The following is a 22,191-nucleotide window of genomic DNA, read 5'->3' as shown; positions in this document are numbered from 1 at the left end:
CTTTTCATCCTTCATCATCCCCAGTCCCCTTCTTCTAGAAGTTCTCTGATTTATCACATTCTCTACTTAAAATGTAGCACCAGCCCTGAATACCTTTCTGAGACACGGCCTGGCCAATGACTTGGGTGTTCTTGTCTGCATCTGTCTGCCACCCCGCTACCTACTGAGCTCAAGGTACCCAGAAAATGCAGCTCAAGTTCACCTCAGCAGAATGCACTTTCTTCCTTCTTTGCTTGTGTTTCTATCCTGAATCCCTTCTTAACTTTCCCACCGTGATAAACTAGTTATAAGGAAACTTGAGCACACCCTCTCCCTGTCACTCCTAAAAGCAGGTCCAGGATGTTTTCACAAGTAACCAGCTTCTCCGTGTGTTCTCTCATCAGTCTCTATCCTGATGGTCCTCTCTGCCTAAAGTCAACAAAACTTCCTGATAAGAAGGACCCCCAACCTCAAAGGCATGTCTCTATAAAAGCACCATCCCTTAGAGAAATAACAGTAAGAAATGAAGAAAGCACTGATAATCTCTTTATGTCTTTTGATAAGGTGTCTATCATCTTCACCTCATCCCACCATATTTTATGCTGTCTTGACCCTGAAAGTCAGGCAGCAAAAGGAAAGTGAGAAATTGCTTTTCTCTTCTCAGTCTTTTTAGTATCTCCTCCTTATTTCTCCCTCCATTGAGCCACATGATATCTTCTACCACTGAGGTGGGATTAGGAAGAGGAGTGGAGGCTGACACTGTACACAGTAGAATGGGGATCATCTCTGGCATTTATTTGGTCGTTTGGTGCCTCTTAATATAGCCCGAGATTGCGTTGGTTTCTTTGTCCATTGTTAGACAGTGCAAGTTCTTACTGAGCTTGTGGCCATGAAAAATTCCCTTTCTATGCTTGTGCAATCGCCATTTGAGGCACAAATTCAGGATTAAAATTTATCTTTTTGCTTAATATAACTTGTTACTAATTAAAGCATTTAAAGTCTTGGATTTGACTCTGGCAATAATTTGGATCTAATCGGTAAACAAAGTTTAAATTTCTGATTTGACATAACTTGTTGAGAAGTATTTATGTAGAAAACTCCAACCCACTTCATTCTGTTTGTTTATATGTTGTTAGTAGTGCCTAGTGTTATTACTTTGTGATCAGATTGTATATAGTTTAACGACTTTTTTAGAAGTTATGTTTTCTTTTGAATATAATGCTGTTTTTTATAAGTTTTAAATGGGTGCAGAAAAAGATGTACTTTATTTTGGCCACAAAGTTTGACAGTCTTGTGCTGCTTAATGATGGGGATACATTTTGAGAACTGCGTCCTTAGGCAATTTCATCATTGTGCGAACATCATAGAGTGTATGTACACAAACGTAGATGGTATAGCCTACTATGTACCTAGGCTATATGGTACTAATGTTGTGGGACCACTGTCGTGTTTGCTGTCTGTTGTTGACTGAAACATTGTTATGCAGCACATGACTGTATCTACTTACTCATCCTTACTAATAATTTCATCCAGATCTTCTTTATCTTTCGCTTCTTATTGTTGTCGTTTGCTTACTTGAACTGTCAAAGACTAAGTGGTAGTTTCTGTTATTACAATAAAATTATGTTTCTGTTGATTTCTCCTTGAATATCTAATAGTTTTTGATTTATGTATTTTGCTTCTTAACTATTCAATTCATAGAGTTTTGTGACTATTTTATATTTCTTATGGATTGTATCCTTATTGATATAAAATGTGCTTCTTTGTCTTCTTCCTTTTATTTTGCCTTGAATTCTAATTTTTCTTACACCAATATTGCAAACATTATTTGCTTGTTATCAGCCCTTAACTGATGCATTTTTTACTATCTTTTTACCTTAAATAAATAGTATTTTTGATGACTGTCTCCTATCAATTTGGATTTAGATTTTTTGACTCCTTTTGAGATTATTAATTTTTAATAAAGAAGTTTAAACAATTTAAATTTTTTGTCATAACTGAAATGCATTTTTTAATTTCTGCTACTTTTTAGGTTATCTGTTTTAGATAGATCTTCTTATTTCTTTCTTGTATTTTGAAAAGATTGCTAGATTTGACTAACGAAAAATGTCTTAATATAGATGTCAAAAATCAAAACACTTTAAGCAAAGATGAAACTCAAGTGACCAACTGAGAGAAGTATTTTCAGTGTATGGTACCACCAAAAGATTTACACCCTTAGTCTTTTAGGAGCTATTCTGAATCATTTGAAATTATGGATAAGGGTCAGCTGAATTATGAGAAAAGTTCATGAACATATACTTCTTAAAAAGGGAAAAACAAATGTTCAATAAATAAAGGAAAAATACTCAAACTCACAAGTCAGAAAGAAAATATAAATCAAAGTAATAATTTGGTAGAAATTTTTACGTATCAAACTGGTAGGTCTTTTTATCACAATATCCAGAGTTTGTGGATTTGAGTAAAAAGGGTAGTTTCATAAGCAAAACTGATACATTGAGGGACAATGTTGAAATAATATATATATCAAAAGCCATGAAAATGTGCATTCTGTTTTCACCAGCAAATTTATAAATGTGTCATAGAAAATAAAATTATTTTAGAAAATAATAAAAAAATGCACAAATATCTATCTACAATTATATTTATCACTAATATTTAAAATGATAAAATATTAAAAACAAAATTAAAATTTCAGGTAAGAATTTGGTTAAATAAAATATACTAAATCTATAAGATGTAACATGAGGCAGCAATTAGAAATTATGTTTTAGAAGAATGTTTAAAAGTCATGAAAGATTTCACATGAACACACATTATGAAAAGTTTGTGTGGAATGCAAATCCAATTTGTTGTTGTATATATATTTATTCACACACATTTGGAGATTGGTAAAAAAGAGATTGGAAGGTTATAAATCCAATGTTAATATTGGGATTTTTATTTCTTCCTTATAATGTTTAAGATTTTAAAATTCTCAAGAATGAACATGTGTTATTTGCATTGTTAAAAAAGACAATATTTCTAAAAGTTGAGCAGGACCGTTGCAGAGTGCTAGAAATTTGCCATTAGACTAATAGATAATAATCTTCAATGTGGCTGTTTAAACAGCGGTGCGTCCCCCTAGCTGGACAAGCCCTGTTGTCTTCATGCCCGCAGGATAATCATGGGGGACTTTGTGAAATTCCTCACAGGCTCCGACTACATTTTGATTACCAGGAAATAACTGAGGCCCTTTTAGTATGAATTCCTCTGAGTGAAGCTCAGGCTGGCTTTTAGTATTCACAGATTTCTTTGAACAATAACAACCTCTTTTTAAAATATAGGAGTTTCCAACATAAGAGCCATAATTCATTGAACCTCTACTATCTGTTTTATATACATTATCATATAATTTTCACAAGCATCTTAAAAACTAGGTGCTGGGCCCACCCCATGGCTGAATGGTTAGGTTCATGCACTGTGCTTCCACGGCCCATGGTTTTGCTGGTTGGGATCCTAGAATCTATAACTATGTACTGGGGAGCTTTGGGGAGAAGAAGAAGAAAAAAGATTGGCAACAGGTGTTAGCTCAGGTGCCAATCTTTAAAAAAGAAACACAAAAACCTAGGTGCCATCATCACAGTCTTCTTGCTGAGAAAACTGAGGTTTCGCATGATTAGGGAATGACCCAAGATTTCATAGTTGGTGTTGGAGGCAAGACGTAGGTCCTTCTCCTGTCTTTCAGTTTTTCATTCTTTCCACTGTCTCCATTTAATCATCCATAAGATTGTGTTGAATTTTTACTTTTATGCTGTGACATTTAGATAGAATAGAAATATCTTGAGGGGGTATTAAAGAAATTTCCTATTAAATAGGGTCTTTCCTGAGATTATTGCTATAGAAACCCCCCAGGTCCTCACTGGGAGGGTTTCTTAGGGCTACCTGGCTGGAGCAGTTTTGGGAAAAGCCTTGAGGTTCCCACAGGCAAGGACCTCTATGGAAAAGGAAGGGGTGCTTTTGGTGGGGTGTCAGGTGGGTTCCTTGCCAAGAGTTTTGCAATTGTGCCCCAAATGGGTTTTGTTTATTCTCTACCCCAGGATTTCTCCGGTCATACGAAAAGAGGGTTGAGGGCTCTAGTCCTCACAGTAAACTTCTCTGGAGTAGATTAAATCTTCAGTCCTCCAGCTGCTGCTTGGACAATAACTTTGAGGACCAGGGGATTCAGGCGGAGGAAGAGAGAGCTATAGCCAGGCCAAATCGGAATCCTAGCTCTACCATTAACTCCACGTTTGGGCTTGGCAAAATACATAACTTCTCTGGGCCTCATGTTTTTTCTTCACTAAAATTGGAATGGTACTTGCTTCAAAGAATGTTGTGAGGATTAAATAACATGTAAAGTGTGTAGTATTAGCATTTACTCTGCTTTCTGCCTGTTGTTTCCGACAGTTGTTAACCAGACCACCCTAGGCGTTGGCATGTTGGCTGTGCCCCTAGACATCGTTATTGTTCCATGGTCGATCTTACTGAGATAGTGCCCTCTCTAATAAACTGTGTCAAAATGCCCAAGTTTACAGTAACCAGGGGATATACTGCAAAGACTGAGAATTTAGTCTTCTAAACTCATACACACACACAACCATGCTGATACAGAGGATCTGACTGGGTCAAGCAGTGAGTCATTTCTTAACAAGTTAACAGAGCATATTATTAGTTGTTTGTCAACTTAAGAAGCAAAGATTGGAGAATGGTAGGGTGGAAATGCAGGGCTAGAATATTTTGATTAGTGTTGTGACACGTTCATAAGTTTTTTCTACAAATATTCACAGAGCAGCCATGCTGGGGTAAGTACCACAGAAGACAGGGAAAGGAGATGCTCTCTGTGTCCTTCAGGAGTTCACAATCTGGTGGAGAGTGTGGTGAGGCGGGCACTCAGGTGATTGAAACTCAGGGCATTCTGCAGTTCGGTAGGAGAAGGCGAGGCTGGAGGGGGCGCTCCATTTCAGTGCTCCGGCAGCTGAAGGGGCCAGACGTCTGCAAGGCATCAGGGTGCCTCAGGGGAAGGAGGGTGGAGGCAGTAAAGACCATGTCTGCCAACTTCCCAGTTTTGCCTCTGGCTAGCTTTATTACTCACATGTGCAAAGCTGAGCTTCAGGATCTGGATGCAAACTCACTGAGCTCTTCTGCAGCATGTGAGTACTGCTAACAGAGCCATTGGTGTTGGCAGGGTGGGCTCAGAAACACAGATGAGACCTATAATGGTGAGGCTGTGTGGTACAGTTCACAGTGCACGGACATTAAGGCCCTGCTGACCACTCACTGACAGACAAATTATTTATGTCTTTGAGCTTTAATGTCCTCCTATTTTGCATGGGGATAATAATATGTATGTATTTTAAAGTTTGGTGTGAAGATTACTTTTTGAGAATGTTCGTAATTCGTATTAAGCCTTTCACAACTAGTAATTTCCTTCTTGCTCTTTCAGCTGCCATCACATGCCTTGCCTTGACGTGGACGAAAGTTTCACAGTGTTCACTGTGGTTAATGGCAATTACAGTCTCCTTCATCCCTTACTGTTGATTGTTTTGAAACTACAAGCTTGTCTAGGATAGACCAGGATGTTGCCATGAACTACATGTGGCTGTTGATAAACTTTGATTAATAATTTGGTGTCATGATTTTGTAGAATTTTAAAAATTCAATGGGGTTATCTTTAATAGGCAAGTGAGTCTAAGCTGCTTTAAATTATTCTCCCTTTCCTTGAAAAGTATACCACTCAGATATAATTTTTTCTGAAAATTTTCAAACCAATTTTGCATGTGCTTTATTCCATATACTAATCATAACAAAAGTGTTTTAGGGGCCGACCCGATGGCCCAGTGGTTAACTTCAGTGTGCTCCACTTCAGCAGCCTTGGTTTGGTTCCCAGGTGCAGACCTACATCACTCATCAGTGGCCATGCTGTGGTGGTGACCCACATGCAGAATAGAGGAAGATTGGCACAGATGTTAGCTCAGGGTGAATCTTCCTTAGCAAAAAAAAAAAAAAAAAAAAAGTGTTTTAATAGTGAAAATGTCAGTTTTTTAGTCTTTTTTTTTTTTTAAGATTTTTTTATTTTTTCCTTTTTCTCCCCACAGCCCCCCAGTACATAGTTGTATATTCTTCGTTGTGGGTCCTTCTAGTTGTAGCATGTGGAATGCTGCCTCAGCGTGGTTTGATGAGCAGTGCCATGTCCGTGCCCAGGATTCGAACCAACGAAACACTGGGCCGCCTGCAGCGGAGAGCACAGACTTAACCACTTGGCCACGGGGCCAGCCCCTTAGTTTTTTAGTCTTTAAAAGAATAAGCAAATATATTTATTTAGGAGAAAGAGAGAGAGGTGGGATTTTTCAGGTTGCCCAAATCAGAGAACTCACTTTTTAAAAAAATAGAAAGTGGCTATTCCATAGTCTTTATCACAGTGAATGGTTTGGGTGCAAAACAGAATAATCAGTTTAGCTGTTTTCCTAAAAAGAATTCTTTTAAAAAATTATATTGTTCAGGGTATATTATGTCTACTTATGAAAAGTCTAATGATTTAGGTGATGTTTTATCTGTGGATTAGAGTATTACAATACTTTTCTAGGTTTTTTTCCTCTTCAAATTATAATGCCTGAAGGAGATAAAATTTGGTCTCATGTTATTGCACAAAGGGTTATTTTTTGCCTTGTAATTTTGGCTCTTGGGTTTTGGCTCAGAGATTCCTGAATATGCAAAAATATGAGGTGGCCATTTACATTTCTCGATTTAAAAGGTTTATCTAATGTTGAACAGAGGGCATGTTGGGACTGGGTGAAGTTATCACAACATCATTTTGTTGGGCTCTCTTTTTTTGGAAAACACTAACTTCTCACCCTGAGGGCCAGGCTCTGATGGGCATACCTGGGTAACACAGGAACTGGAAAAAGCACCATTGGACCACCTGTGTTAATATGTAATACCCAAAAAGTACGTCACAAAATCAGGTTGTGATATTAAGCTAAAATATTTTGTCATCCCATTGGTACATGGTGGGAGATTCAGTTTCACCTGGTTGGACTATAAGACAGTGTAGATCTTTGTATTTCCTAAGTCATTTTCTTCTACTTAGATTCAAATTGTAGGATGGCGTATATCTGCAAAGACCCTCCTGGATAAAAGGAGTTTGTGTTTCTGTTTTCAAAGAACAGCAAGACTGTAGAATGCTGGTTTTCCTAAAGATGATTTGGAGGGTAGAATGCTGGTTGTCCTAATGATGATTTATTCTGAAATTTCTGTTGGGCTTGGCAAAGATAGCCTCAAATTTAAAATCACAGTCTGAGTTTACAGTAGGTGATTTTACTATGTTAGTCTCTAAGTTTAAAGTGTGTCATGGAATAAACAAATTAAATATTGGGTTGGAGGGTTTCACTGGCCACAGTAGTGCTTAGTAAGTGGTTTCCAGTCAATAGATTGGAGGGACGGGTGAGGACATTAGGAACTGGAAGAGTAAAATAGGAAAATATTTCCCCTTGTTAATACACCAGAAGTGCTAAACATTGTCTGCTTCCTTCTATTACGGTGTAGACCTACCTTCTTTCAACAAGGCTGCGGAGCTGTAACCCAGCACCTCTCTGATAAAAGGCTCACATTCCTCAGAGTTTCTTACAGACTTCACATTGTAATTACACCCCACCCCCCTTTTTTTTAAATGGCATGAGATTTTTAGCTGCTGGGGAAAATGTTAGAAAGACAACAGTGACAACATGAGTTTCTAAAATTCTGTGAAGTTTGGTTCTAAATGAGTGAAGGAGTTTGGGACATCCAAACCATTTCCTGATTCTATTTTCATTTCTATTCTCTTGATTTTGCTAAAATAGAACCACTGATTGAGAAGCTGGCTGGAAATATTCAGAGACTTGATACTCCATAAACAGTGTCTTAGTCTGTTTGGGCTGTTGTAACAAAGTACCATAGACGGGGTGGCCAAGGCACCACCTGCAAATACCATCACGTTGGGCATTAGATTTCAACCTATGAAATTTGAGAGTATACAAACATTCATCCATAGCAAGCAGATTTCCGCTCCTTGTGCTTTAGGATTTTTGGGGAATGGGGATAGGATATAGCACCTGGACAATGTTCACACATATTGTCAACAGAAAACTTAAGAGAAATGTGTTTCAGCTACTGAAAACATAATGAACACTATATGTCTATATATATTAAGTGCCTACTATGCGCAAGGCAGACATGATTTTTGTCCTCACAGAGCTTCCATTTCAGCAGCATCTTCACTAAATAATGTAACAGTAGCCTCTTCAACCCTTCCATGAAGCTTGGTAGTGCGTACCAGTAGCACGACTAAAATGTATCAGAATGGAGAAAAATTGAGAATAGGAACAAGTGGGAGTGGAGGGGAAAAAAAGAATAAAAAGAGATGTGTGCTTAGTGAGTAGAGGTAGAGATAGGGAGGGAGGCTCCAGCGATTGTGCTGGGAACCCCTCAGTGGCCCAGACCACCCAGCCCTGAAGTACACATTGCCCATTGTTACAACATTGCACACCACTTTAAAGGTAAGATCCTGTCCCCACCTAATGTGTCAGGGAGCTGGTATTATCAGTTTGGGCCAGTTACCCAGAGTCAGACTCGGCTGAGTTGCTGAGAGAAAGCAGCAGGATTTCTGACTGCCAGTCTAGACTACACTTTCCCCTTTTATGGCTCATTATAAAAACAGCTTGCTGACCTGCAAGCTGATAAGTGCCAACTGGAGTTAACTCACTTGAGAGGAAAATTATTTATGATTACAATTTGGCTGCAAGGCTTCTTTAGTATTTCTGCTGCCCTGAATCAAGAATTGAAATTAGCAGAACCAAAAATTGCGTTTTCTCACCTCTGTGGAAAAGATATTTAGTAGCTTCACTGGATCACAATAGATACTTGTCCTCAGGACACACCCAAATAGCTGTTGCTGAGCTTTTCCCTAATCATACACTGTCTTTGCTGTCTAACTCATCTTCCGATTAAACACATTTCTTCACAAATTTTCCCTTTTCTTTAAAAAGCCTCTTACGGTCTGTCTGGGTTTTGTAGTGACCTATTTACTTTGTGTGTAGGTGGTTTCTGTGACTCCTCCAGCTCAAAAATTTAATGACTGAATCTAAATTTTCAGCTCTAAGCATAATGGAAATCCTTACCAAAATGCATGTGCACCTGTTTGCCGTCCAAAGTCCTCTTGAGTTTGCATATTTGTGGTTGTTCAGCTCAGTAGATTAGATTGTGCTAATGAGGCCTAGGCTGTGGTTTTCATGTGTGAATGCCAGTCAGTACACAGGTCCCACAGACCAGACTGTGCTCTGAACCCAGAGAGGATCCCTGCACGTGTATGGCCATGATCCTGGAGGACCAGAAGAGAGAATGAAGGCAAATCTGAATAAATCTGTCACAAGTCAGTTGTAAGCCTTCTTGATGAGGTGTCTCATCTCAGTACCAACTTCTTTGCATATGAATGTGAGTGCATAAATATTCGGTGGATGCATCTGCAAGTTTTTAAAGTGAGAACTTAACAGGTTTGAGCAAGTCCCAGAAAGCAGACTAAGCAAAATTACCATGGTGCCAGTACATGGGGTGGAGTTTCCATGAGTTAGGCCACTGCTGCTCAATTTCCTGCCTCTTCAGCCATGGAAAAACACAAGCAGCAGTTTTCTTCATAAACCATTGTATAAATAACTCTATGTGCTCAGGGGTGGTCAGATCCAAAGAACTTTGCAGAAAAGTCTTCTCTGGCCATGGAGAAACCAATTGTTTAGCCAACATCATGGATTGAGTATCTACCTTGTGGCTAGCTACCCCATGGAAAGAAAGGAAACAAAGGCCTTTTCGAGGGTTAGGGAAAGGACTTCCAAACATGTGAAAAAGATATAAATAAGTGAACAATGAAAACATGAGGAAATCTACTTACCCAAATAAAATTGGACACAAGTGGCCAAGTATCCTCATCAAGGGACAGCTTCATGCATGAAGTGATTCTTGAGCAGAGTTTTGAAGGTATATCCAATACAGTATAGTAGGAAGGATATTCCTGCAGAGAAGTTAGACACGAATGGTGTTTATTGGGTGGGTTGAGAGCACAAAGTATAAGCTATGCAAGTTCATTTCACCAGTGCCATTGTCTGTTTCATCTTAAAAACCAACCAAACAAAAATCTCTCCTCAAACTTAACAACCCTTTGTAGCTAGTGCCACCCTAATCCCTTCTTGAAGACTGTGCACAGATATGCTAGTCCTCCTCTTTTTGGACACATGGTAGCATTGTACTTCTCTGCCTTGTGTAGTCATGTGACTTGGCTTGGCCAGTGAAATAAAGAGTGAAGTGTCATGTATTGCTTCTAGGAGAAAGCGCTTAGTTGCCATGTGAGACACAGCAGTTCTCTTTCTCTTGTTGCAACAATTGTAAATGCATGTGTTGCGTGGAGCCTCCTGTGTTGAGCAGAGTCCCCTGAAGACCTGCATTGGACATGTAGCACAATGAAAAATAAACCTATGTTGTGTTAAGTCCCTGAAATTGGAGAGTTGCTTGTTCCTGCAGCATGACTTAGTTCATCCTAGGTAACTCAAATATTATATTTTCTCCATGCCTGGACTTTCTTTCCCTCCTCAACTCCCTGAACTCTGATTTCTACCCCTAACATTTGAAAGAAGCTATTGTGGAAAGGTCACAGAGCTGCCATGTACAAGGATGGTTTCAGGCTTTATCTTACTGCACGCCTTTGCTGTATTTAATACGCCTGACTACTTCTTTGTTAAACTCTTTTCTCCTCTGGCTTCTGTGACATCACTCATTTGACATACCTTTTAGATCATTCATCATATGTTTTACGTATAAAACCCAAATAAATCTCATCAATTCTCCCAGTTTTTAATTAATATGTATGTAACTAATATGCTGATGACTCCTAAATGTGTACCTCCTGCATAGGTACATTCCCTACAGCATAGACTTGTACATACAATGATCATTCAAAAGCAACATGCTCACAATTGAGTCTCTCCTCCCGGACCTGGTCATTCTGCAAAGTCACAAAATCATTAACTGAGAATCTTATTTGATTTCTCTTTCTCCTTCAATGATAGGTCCCCATTACAATTTGCGATTAGTTCTGCTTCTAAATTTCATTTTCTCATATCTTTCTTTCCACATTCTCCTCTCTATAGTCAATGCTATAATCCATGTCCTCGTTATTTATCTACTAGGTTCCTTAATAGCTTCTGGATTAGTCTCCCTACATCAATCCATTCTTCATGGAACTTTTGGAGAAATCTTTATAAAATACCAAAATTGTCATGCTTTTGTCCTCTTACTTAAAATCTTTGATGTCACCTCATTACATTAGAGTTAATATCTGGACTCTTTCCAGGGCTTTTAGTGAGCTGTCCCCTACCTTATTGCTGACTGGTTTCATCACCTGCCACATATGCTTAACACTCCAGCCATGCTGTTCCTCTCTTGGTTCCTTGAACCATATTCTTTCTTACCTCTGTGCCTTTGTACATGCTGTCCTCTGGACATGGACTTTATTCACCTGGATAAAGTCTACTTTCTATTTTAAAAGCAACCTAATCATCATCTCTCCCAGAAGGTCTTCCATATTCTTCACCTCTGGGATTTGGAGATCTTGTCAGCATGGTCCCATGGCACTTATAACACTGATTGGTGGGAGGCCATTCACATATCGGTTTCTCCTCCAAAACTGTGTGTCACTCAACACTATAAGCCCGTCTTTTATCTCTATATTCCCCACACCTCTCAAATGCCAGACATGCATTCAGCATGAAATAAATGTTTGAGGAATGAATTAACAGCTGGTGGATCTGGAAGACCCATGATTATGAGCTTTGCTTTTCACTGATGAACTTTTGCAAGCCATTATAGACATTTAAGAGGGGGATGATATCCAAATGATACTTGCAGAGGGTAATTAGAATGGAGGAAGTAGGCATTTGAAATTTATCAGAGATGGTGTAAAGTCTGTTGTTGATGGTAAGAATGGGGAGGAAATGAGAAGCAGTAGGACTATGGCTTTTGGTTTTCATGAAATTAACTTTTCACAATTCTCAGTGTAACTCACATCTACTATGTTTAATGCCAGTATAAAGTGTCAAAAGCATAGTTATTAAATACTTTGTAAATTCAACAGAAGGGAAGCCAACTTATTTTGAAGAGGTAAACATTTAAGCTTTAAACTGTAATCTTAACAGAGTCTTCAACTGTTTTTTTAAAATTAATATTACCTTAATTTTGACATTTATGACACAGCCTAAGACTCTTAGCCTAATGGGTCTTTGGTTTTCTTTCTTACTCTCTTTACTGGAAAGTCTAACCACTTCTTTTATTTGATCAATTATCCTCAACTATTTTATTTTACTTTTGCATTTTTTTTTTTTTTTTTTTTTTGCCTCACTGGAATACCCAGCTCCTGGAAATGGAGAAAGGGTGATTGAGGGTGGTCAGCTCTTACCAGAACCATACAAGTGGGTGAAGAACAAGCCTCTCAACACTTCCTGGGCTCTTGAATCCTGTGTCCTCCCAGTTCTTTCAGGGCTAGCAGCTTGCTTATCGTTAGCGAAAGCTAGGCATAATTTCAAATATCACATTGCAGAAAGATCACTCTCCCTATCATCAGGAAAGAAAAGAGAGACACAGAGGAGAGATGCCTTCTTATATCTGGAAACTGGCACTGTCAGCCATTTGGAACTCGCCTCCCAGACTCTGTCTGGCCTTGGCTTGGAGAAGGCAGGGTTGCTGTGTAGCACAAGGAGGTGCAAAAACAAACATGGGCACAAAACCAAATACTTGACTGCAAGAAATGTTCTGAAAGTTATAAAAGTGAAATACTACTTCCAGCTGTCACTTTACGCAAGGATTAAGTTGAGCTCAAGGGGCTGTAAAAACTAAAAAAGAAAGCGAATTATTCATTACAGTACCTATACAAGTTGCAGAAGATGCCTGGGTTTTCTACTGGTGGATTATTTGTGATCCCTTTGTCAACTCATCTGCTTACTTACTTGTCTTCATGTATATATTTGAAGACATGTTGTTGCTGCTTCTAAGGTGGGTGGCAAAGCTTCATATTCTTCTTTTTTCTCTTCTTCTCCCCAAAGCCCCGCAGTACATAGTTGTAGTTATAGTTGTAGGTCCTTCTGGCTCTGTTATGTGGGGATGCCACCTCATCATGGCTTGATGAGCGATGCTAGGTCTGCGCCTAGGATCTGAACTGGCAAAAGCCTGGACAGCCCAAGTGGAGAGTGCCAACTTAACCTCTCGGCCATGGGGCAGACCGCCCTTTCTTTCCTAGCCAAGAGCACCCTACCAGTGGGTCATACTTCCTTTAGTATTTGTTACTTCTTGTGGCGGCTCCCCCTTTGCCTCATAATCTGCACAAAGCAATGTTGTTGAAATGAACATTATCATCTGGTGATGAGTATGTAAGAGCATTGATCACAGCCGAGTGAATATTAAGACTTTGTGATTGACAGGCTCTGTTTACATAGATGTGTTCCCATCATTATCTGCTAGCCATTGACATCCATGATGTTTTTAGCTCGTCATCGTATTGTTCTATCAAAGGTATTCCTCATTGGCTCAACATTCATTAACTGATTGGATAACACATCATGCTCATATGTGACCACAGGTACTCAGCCTCTGGGGATCTTTCCATTGACTCAGTTTTGCCCCATTTCAAGGCCAATAGCAGCTCAGAAGCAAGTAGCAGAGACACAGAAGTTGGCTTAGCCACATTTTGCACTAACCCAATCTACTTTTCCTTTTTAGTACGGCAGTTGCTGCCTAAAACTCAAATAGGTGTTTTATTGGTCTTCAGAGGAGTAGGGTAGGGGGGATTTATTTTTCAAATATTGTTTAAGTATAAGAACCCAAGTCTTTCTCCCTATCGTCTAAGATCCCATCTCAAATCTAGTATCTTTCAAACTGATTGCCTTTAGTAGACTTTTGATTATTCATGACGCAGGGACTCCTGAAGCACAGGCTTATTACTGCTCTTGGAGAAACATTTCCACATGTGGACTTGGGAGCCATGCACTAGCAGAAAAATAGGCTAATCTGATCATAAACCATGGAGCTCTCCTAAAACTGTGTAAACATCGACAGAATTATTTCTCAAAGTCCGTGCCAGAAGGAAGGCAACATTTTTGTGAAGTATGTGAACATTCATTCAAATTCAAAGCCTTCATTCAGCCCGAGGAATTTGTACTGAGCAGTATGTCTCATCCTGTGCCAGCCAGCCCCCAGAGTAATATTCTGCAAAATTAAATATTTTTGCTAATGGTGTTGTTCCTTAGCCATTTAAAAATAGTTTCTAATAAAGGAAAATGTCAAGTCATGTCAAAAGTAATATTTTATGCCATTCAGCCATTAAAATCTTGAACTGCATAACAAAACTCACAAACTCTTTCACCATAACCTTCATCATCCTGAGTAAGCAGTCACACAAAACCAGGGCTGAGAAACACCCTTTCTCCTTTGCCTATAGATAAAATATAGTAGTTACTAATTGTATACGCTCTTTGCTTTTTGTTTCAAGTTTTGCTTTGACAGTATTAAGTTTATTTTTAAAAATCTGTCAGGAAGAAACTATCAAACAGCATTGTGATGTGAGAACACTATTAGAAGGAGAAGCACAGTTATATTTTTTTCACAGAAAAATATTGTAAAGAGCTTTGCACTCATGAGTCAGAGATGTCCTCAATGAAGAGCTTGCAACTGTGAAAAAAAGAAATGTCTGTAATGTCCGTAAGAGAAGATACCCATTTTGAGCAACAATGAGAGAAGTTAAGGCTAATGAAGGATTAAAGAAAAATAACAGCCAATAACATTTATTTTACACTTACTATGTGCCAGTCACTATGCTAAGTACTCTCCTGACTTGAAGTTATCCCATCTTCCTAACATTCCCATAAGATAGGTTCTATTATTTCCATTGTACAGTTGTAAGATCAGAGGCACAGATAAATTTAAGTAATCAAGAGTTATGGGCAAGAATTGTGGGGCAAGGGAAACCGGTTTTGTTTTGAGAATATAACATTCCTGTATCTTGAGATTCTCATTGGCTTTATTATAAAGCACTTATGAAGAAGATGTTTTTAATGATCGCTATCCATTTGGATAGTCTCCCTTTTACACTTAATTGTGTTGGCTCATAAAATTAGTTGAAGTACTCTAGGACAGGAGTCCTTGAACTTTGTTCCTTGGACCCCTGAGAACCTTGAGACACTTTTAGGGTGCCTGGCAGGTCAAAATTATTTTCATAACAATACAGAGACATTATTTGCATTTTTCTCTGTGTTACATTTGCACTGATGGGGCAAAAACAATAGTGGGTAATGTTGTCCGTGCTTTAGCACAAATCAAGGCTGTGGTTCCAAACTGTGCTAGTGTTCATTGTATTCTTCACCACCAAATATTCACAATAAAGAAACAAATAAACACATAAATAAATAAATAAATAAATATATTTTTTAAAGCAGTTTCACTTAAATTGCCCTTGCTGAAACAGCATAAATTACTAAATTCATTGTCTTGACCCTTCAATACACATCTTTTTAATGGGAAGTACACATAGATCACTTCTGCTACATATCAAAGTGTGGTGATTATCTTCAGGGAAAGGACTTATGCAATTATTTGGGTTGTAGGCTGAACTAGCTGGGTTTTCCATGGAACACCATTTTTATCTGAAAGCATGTTTGGTAGACAAACCATGGTTATTCAGAATTTGGTACACATTTTCTCAAAAATGAACAAAGTGAGCCTATCTCTTCAAGGAAAATAACTGACATTGTTGTCAATGATAAAATGCAACTTTTAAAGCAAAATCCAAAACTTAGAAAAACACATCCACCACCGTGAGCTTGAAAGATTCCTAATACTTTAAGACTTTTCTATAAGACTGAGATCTCATAGATGCATGTGATTTTTAGATATTGTATAATAACAACTGCAAGTGACCAAGGCATGATTTTATAAAATCATACCTGAGTAAAAGGTCCATTCAAAATATAAGATAGATCAATGGGTATTAATGTAACAGAATATGAAAAGTTTATTGCTAATATTTCAGATTCCACACTGGAACTAATCTTTAAGAAATTACTGCTAGTTGAGTTTGAGTAGAAAGATAGAAGAATATCCATAATTCTGAAAAGACTATTAGAATACTCTTCCCTTTTCTTTCTACATATCTGTATGAGGCTGGATTTTCTTATATGCTTCAACTAAAATAGCATATCCCAGCAGGCTGAACATAAATGTAAATATTACAATTTGCATCCGGCCTTCTCCTGTCCAGCTTTATTCTGTTAATCCAGACATGAAAGAGATTTGCAAAAATAAGAAACAATGCTACTCTTCTCCCTAAATTTTGTTTTGAAACATAGCTATTTTATAAAATATGTTTAATTTCCAATACATTAAATATCAATTGATACAATGCACATAACAAAAGGTCTTTAGGGTCTCAATAATTGTTACGGTTATAAAGGAGTCCAGAACCCAAACATCTACAAACCTCTGCTCTTGGGGAAACATAGCCCACAAGAGAGAGAAGTTCATCTGCTCCCAGAGACTATTGGAGGGAGGACAATCGTGTGGGATGTCAATGAAATGAAGGTAATAACATGGCACAACAGGGCGGATCAGGGCCAGCCAGCAAAATGGATTAGGTTGTCTACGTTTTATTTTAGTTTACTAAGGAAACTTTTCCTAAAGTGATTTTTAAAGCAATAGTACTAGCTTGTTCTCTCTCTAAAGACATTTTGTTTTTATAAAATTACAGCCTGGAAAACACACTATGTGTTTAGTCTGAGTAGGTAGCCTGAGTTGTTTGTGAAATACCAGATCTCAGATTTGTGGCTGTTCCTCAAAAATAACTATACGACACCGGCAATTAAATTTATGTATCATTTTGATTATTTATACTTTAGTGAATCAAAGGAGGTAAATAATGGTCTGCAGCCGAGCACTTCCATCAGCATTTCATCAGCAAGCCCTTTAGATTCCCTCCATTATGAAGCCGAGTACAACACATAATCTTCCCATTAAACAGTCTGGAGGGAACCATCATCCATGCCTGTTTCCATCCTAACATCTTCCCATTTCTGGAGTTGGGTCTTCCTGCCTTGCAAACATGCCCTTTGAACCATGTAGGGCAGGCATGTTTAGTCTCAACTATTTTCACATTTTTCCATCCTTTTACTTATGACATTGTCAATCACTCAGAATTAGGGTTTCTACAGACCTGCTTCTCAGAGTACACAGTATTGGACACAAATATAATATTGCACTGAACTGGGCTACCATCTGTGCCAATCTTCCTCCACTTTATACGTGGGACGCTACCACAGCATGGGTGGCAAGTGGTGTCGGTCTGCACCCAGGATCCAAACCAGGTCAAACTGGCAAACCGGGGCCACTGATTCAGAGCTTGCTAAACTTGATCACCATGCCATGGGGCCGGCCCTTGTATTGCTTTGTAAACTCCCTTTCAGCTCAAATGTACTTCCGTCTCTGAACAGTTATTTAAACACCTCACATTCTGGCAATCTTGCCCTCTTTTCAACCCCTAGAATATTTATCATTTGACCATTCAGTGCTATGCTGGGAACTGCACTGCTGGTTATCTTTTTCTGTGTTTAGATCCTGTTTCTCCAAATACACGGGAAATTCTTTGAGAAGAAGCATGCCTCCATATGCCCCTCACAGTGATGAGCATGTACCTTGCACATGGTGAATGTTTAATAAATATGGGTTGATTGTTTGATATGATCTAGGTCACCATGCCGTGTTGTATTTTAATAGGCAGAACCTAGTATCTGCCACAGACTCTGGGGCACTCAGGCAGCCATTTCTGAGTCTGTACTACCCAGGATATGTTAGATTTAGTGATCTAGAATTGAAGGTGCTCTCTAACCCCCAGCCAATGCTCCCTGCCCTTCTGACCATTATGAGTGCCTGTTTATCTTCTTGCCTTCATCAACAGGAGCTACTTATTTAGCAGCCTGACTTAAGATATTCCGTGTATATACTCAATGAAGGCTTTCTTTCACTATTATTTTTCTGTGGAGGGTAAAATGCTGTCTTGTTTTTCCAGTTCTCCTCTTAAGTGTGATGATTTAGATGTTCCTGCTGTTAACTGGCAGCTTTTCCATTTCCTTCTAGCATCAAGTGCCCCAGACTCCTCCACAGAAGCCACTAACAAGCTTCTTGCCTTTCACATCCCTGGTTCATTAATAACATAGAATTTCAGCAATGCCTGATGTTCTGGACCTTATCTTTTCCCTTTCCTTCCATTAGAAAACAAACAAACAAATAAGCAAAGGAAAACTTTTATTTGCTGCAGTCACTGACTCAATCTTGGCTGCTTTAAGATCCTAAAGCGAGAAGCCTGGATTCAGCTTTTCAATTGGGCTGAAAGTTTACAGATTTGACCTCAACTTTCAAAATGATCATGCCTTCCCCCATTTTTTTTTCTGTCTCTCTCTACTCACGTTCAATATTTCTCAATGGGACTTCATGCTTCTAAGTGTGTTTCTTCCTTCTTCTTGGTTAATATTGACCAAATTCCCAAGTATATAGGAAACAATCCTAGGGACTGTGTGGATGGAACATAGAAATGAAAACGTTCCTGCCCCATCCCTTCTGCTTGACTTCTGGCTCTAAATGATGCCATTCATTCTACCCGCCTGCTGGCCCCTTACACAACTTTCTCTCATTCAGACAGTGCCAAAAAAGCATCAATGCCCCTTTGTTCTGCTTCCCTTATAGCCTCGCAACAGCACAGAGCACAACAGAACTGTCAGTAGCGCAAATGCCATTCCTGTCAAACCTGCTCCTCCTCGTGTCCTCTGATGAACCAGCAGTCTGCAGCTAGCTACGTCTTCCCAGGGTGGATTTATGAATACAAGGCCTGATGTCTTTCCTCCCAAGTTCTGCCTCAGTGCTTGTTAGAGCGGCTAAGCCAAATAGAGAGCCAGGCCTGTGCCTCTCAGCAGATAACTCAGCTCCTTGGGGTCCTCGCTTCAGTTTTTCAGCTCACATACCTCAGTGGGAGAATGGGGTGTAGTTTTGCTGTCTTCTCGATGTCTTTTTTTTCTGCTTGTGTGTCAGGGCTCAGAAATCCCCGTACCTAGAAAATACTTAGAGATAATTGCAAAGGAAAATAAATATATTTCTGCCTCCTCCAAATATGCATAAGTTATCATTCCCATGTTCATAAACACATGTTGAGTCTGCCTCAGTGTTCTTGCCTCGACAAGGATGATGTTTTACTTTCCATTCTCTGAAAAATTTTAAATTTCATCTCTTGTGAAATTGTCTTAGGCTTCTCTTGAGACTCAAGTCCAAAGTGTGAAGTCACAGGGTTAGAGAGCTCTGCTCCCAGAATCTCTGTGGTAACAACAGGGCTTTTATCAGCCTTCCCGGACGTCTCCCCATCTTGTCAACTATGGGAAGTGAGAAGTAGTAGCTTTTCATGGCATTACATTAATTATGCAGAATGGAAGCATTTGCAAGCCTTCTTTAAAAAGACAGAAAACTAGAGATTACAATTCTTTTTTGTTTGTGAAGTGCTCATCACTGCTCCACTTGCAGTTATCGATTTGTTTTTCCTCTTAAATGTTCCATTCCTGAATTTTGGAAACTTGGGGTTAACCCAGAATTCACTAGTCGGGATTAGTCCTTATCTAAGACTGCAGCTAGTAAAGTTTTTCTTTTCTTATCCTTGAAGCATCTTCAGGAGTTGTTTCTTTGCCTTTATTTTTCTAAACAGTTATAGAATGTTCATCCCATTTTGCTGAGTACAATAGTCTTCAAAATTTCACAGCACAAGCAAACAACTTACTTACCTCTTAGATATTGTTTAATACATTGCGGAGAGCTGAGAGCTTTCCCCAAGGCCTCCCCGCTCCATGAACTTTTGTGAATTTACTTGCTGGGTCCGTGGTATCTCCAACCTCATTTCTAACTTGACTTCAGCTGCACCTCAACTCATTCTTCAGTATCTATTGAGCGCTTACCATGTGTCAGACTTGTGCTAAGACAACAAGATAGCTAAGAAATGGCTCTGCTCCAATTAAACTCAAGTTCTGGGGTAACGTGAGGAGGGGGGATGTGGGGAGAGGTGACATGTGCACACTTAGTTATAACAGAATGTGCTGAATTCTCTCAGAGGAAAGAAATCAATTTTGTGGGACACCTCCATGGAGAAGTTTCTATCTCTACTTAGGGGAGTCTGTTGAAAAAAAGGCATTACAAATGACATTTGGGTTGGTTTTGAAGAATAGGTGACAGCGCCCCACAACCTGGAGAGGAGAAGGGCATTTCAGAAGGGAAGATAACAGTGCATTCAAAAGCTTAGGGTCGTGAATAGGCCAGGCTGGTTTGAAGAAGGTAAGAGGATTGACACGGTTGGAGCATAAGATATATGACTAGGGAGTCTAAAATGTTTGACCAGTTTCCCATTGTCATGTAAATAATTATAGATTATCCTGCTTTCCTGAATGTATAGGCACAGCTTGAAGATTGGTAGGAATGGATATACTTCCTGCCTTTGTCACTCTTTTGCTTGGTACCAACACTCTCAAAATAGTTAAGAAAGTCAGTTAAGTGATGTTCCCTTTTTAAACACTGACTCAGGTTAATCTTCTCCTGGAGCTCTTTATCGTGATGTAGATAACCCCAAGCCTTCCTCTTACTGGACCGCTCAGTCCTGGGCAATCAGATGATCAGAGTCTCCCCTGTTTGTCTCAGCTCCTTGCCTCAGTGTCAGCAATAACTAGCTGCTAGTTTCCTGATAGAGCTGGTTGTATGTCAGTTTTGAATACCAATTTAGAGATTCATAATTTATTTTACTTCCGAAAAGAAAAGGTACTTTCAGCAGAAACTGACTATGGGTACTGACATGTAATATATATATATTTTCCCCTTTTACTTGAACATCACACTTTCACAAGGCACCTGAGCAGTCATTGAATGAGTGACCATCAGATGTCAGGGCCTGGGAGAGAAGTCTCCTGTGGCTTTTAAGGGGTTGAATCTCTCTACCTGCCTGCTCTACCTGCTGAGGTGTAGGATTTATCTGGGGTCTTATTAGGGAATGAGACACTGACAACTGCTATGCAAAGTTATATCCCCTTCTCTGGCAATGTAGAAACTAAAGATTCAGTTTGTGCATTTTTGCTTTATATTTACTACTCCTTGCCTGACATTCCGAAAAGTGTGTGAGAATTGCTGGGGTATGTAAATATTTTATTCAGGAGAGGAGGTGACAAAGAAAGACAGAGAGAAAGACGGTGAGGAAGAGGAAAGAGGAAGCAGGAAGAGTTGGGTTGAGGACAGGGTCAGTATTCTCTCTGGGTCTAAACATAGGGGCTACATGATTTAATATGAAATATCGAGAGCCAGGAGAAGATGGCAGGTCCGGTTGGAGGTAGAGACCAGGGAGGGCTGGAGTAGTAATGCTTTCTGCCGAAAGCAGTGTGGGCACTTGTGTGGACTTCCCTTGGGATTGTAGCCTTCTCTTTCATGAACTTCTCACTCCTGTTATTTCCAGTTCCGGACCATCTGATCAGAGACTACTGGAATTTCCAGCTCTCTAGGCACTAATTTCAGGGGCTGAAACAGCAACCCCTCTGCAGCTCCACCACAACCACCGTGCCCTGCTGGGCTGTGGGGCTGTGCCAGCCCAGGCACTCCTGCCCAGGAAATGGAAGGTGGCATTTAAGTGGCACTTAAGACTCTCCTAACCAATCCTAAAGACTCTGAACCAGGCCAATTCTAAATTAAGCTTTCTTGGGTAAATGAATGAGGACCCAAGAAACCTCAGAGTGGAAAAGAAAAGATATGAAAAGTCATACCTCCAAATGTATTTCTATTAACTCCCAGCTTTGACAGGTATTAACACGGTTCAGTGTTTCTATGACTTATTTTTCTGCTGTTGATATTTTCAGTGTTCAAATTTTAAAATATATCTCAATCAAATTTCAATATTTATAATGCCCAAATGATGACATCACAGAATTGGAAGAGATCTCTTTTTTTAACTTATAAGGAAACTGAGGTGCAGGAAAACATGTGCCTCGATCAAAATCGCATGGCTGGCAAAGAACTACAAACCAAGCCCCCCAGTAGAGGATAAAATGCACTTTCCTTTATAAAACCAGA

General features: G+C 39.3%; 1 long non-coding RNA gene across 2 annotated transcripts in view; it reads right to left on the bottom strand.

Moving 5' to 3' along the window:
• LOC111775301 (uncharacterized) overlaps nt 1-18,682 on the bottom strand; it is an 82,442-nt gene extending 63,760 nt beyond the window's left edge. For both annotated transcript variants that reach the window (XR_011422564.1, XR_011422565.1), the window contains exons 1-2: nt 18,519-18,682; nt 9,917-10,036 (exon numbers count right to left, since the gene is read on the bottom strand). This is a non-coding gene — a long non-coding RNA (uncharacterized lncRNA). The remainder of the gene's footprint in view (nt 1-9,916; nt 10,037-18,518) is intronic.
• Nucleotides 18,683-22,191: the final 3,509 nt, after the last annotated feature.

The sequence above is a fragment of the Equus caballus genome, chromosome 10 (assembly GCF_041296265.1).
Source record: "Equus caballus isolate H_3958 breed thoroughbred chromosome 10, TB-T2T, whole genome shotgun sequence".
Taxonomy (NCBI): domain Eukaryota; kingdom Metazoa; phylum Chordata; class Mammalia; order Perissodactyla; family Equidae; genus Equus; species Equus caballus.
The sequence above is the reverse complement of the archived record's forward strand: the minus strand, read 5'-3'. Positions and strand labels throughout refer to the sequence as shown.